A 1,358-nucleotide genomic window follows, 5' to 3' on the forward strand; every position below is an offset into this window, starting at 1 on the left:
AATATGGAGTTGCAAATTACCAAAATCGTGTTGCAAATAGTTGCAAATAAATTGCAAAATATTGGCATACGTTTGGACGAGTCGCAACAATCTTCTGCGACAAGGGGCGAATATGATATTTTCAAAGTAGACAATAAACATTACACCAATAATTATAGAAACAATAGCAAATACAATTTTTCTATACGAAGACACCGTCCGTACAAATATTTGAAAAGCAGAAATATAGATATACGAATAAAGATTACAAATTAAATTCGATAAAACGAAAACAAGCAAGATAATAATATACAAATACTTACCTTATGAAATACAAAAAGAGAAGAAGAATTAATCACCACAGAATCAAAGAATAAAATACCATAGAACAACAACGAAATTTTACTGCTATTTGTCGAAATAAAAATATTATACTTCAAACTGTGGACAATCACTAAGAAAAAATTTTTCCACAAAAGGACCAATCAATACATTTTCATAACTTTCAATTCATATTTTTTTTAGGTACGCATTAAATAATCGATTATTAAAATAGTAGGATTAAATTAACATCTAACCATAATTATATAGTTATCGACGCGAATAAGCCGAGACAGTAACCTAGTAATAAAATAAGTTTAGTATTTAATGTAGTAATAAGTAATTTTTATGTAGCAATAGCATTAGAAAATGAGGGCATTTTTTCCAAAAAACTACGGGGACAATTGTATATTGTAGACAGTCGTCAAAATAATATTATTTAATATAATATGTAATATAGGGGGGAATATTTTAAACTATAAATTATTGACATAGGTTAGGCCAGCGAAACAAGAACTGCATAGGAGCAGCGCCCGCGCCGGGATATACGTACTATGCAAGGCTATTAACGAGTTAAAAAGTTTAAGTAAAGTTAAAAAGTTAATTGTATTTTAACTTTTTAACTTAACTAGTTTCTTTTGGCTTTTCATTAACTTAACTGATAATTTACTAAATTTCTTTTTTAGTTAACGTGAAATTAACGAGTTAATTTCTCATTTTAAGAAGTAAGTTAAGTTAATTTATTTTATTTTTAATTTTATTATATTTTACTATTTCAGTCTACTTCGTTTTCATGTCAAAAAATATTTACCGTAAATTGTTTAAAGTTAGAAGTTTATATCATTCGAATCTAATCTAACTTATATGGAAATACTGTATAAAATATAAACACTGTAGTCTATAATTTAGTTTTGGGTTGGAAAAAAATTAAGTACTCTAGCGTTGTATAAACAAATTAACTTTTTTTTAACTTAATAAAAAGTTAACAAATGTGTGTATTAACTTTTAACTTAACTAAGTTAATCTATAGTTAAATTAACTTTTAACTTTTAACTTTT

The sequence above is a fragment of the Metopolophium dirhodum genome, chromosome 1, assembly GCF_019925205.1.
Source record: "Metopolophium dirhodum isolate CAU chromosome 1, ASM1992520v1, whole genome shotgun sequence".
Classification (NCBI taxonomy): domain Eukaryota; kingdom Metazoa; phylum Arthropoda; class Insecta; order Hemiptera; family Aphididae; genus Metopolophium; species Metopolophium dirhodum.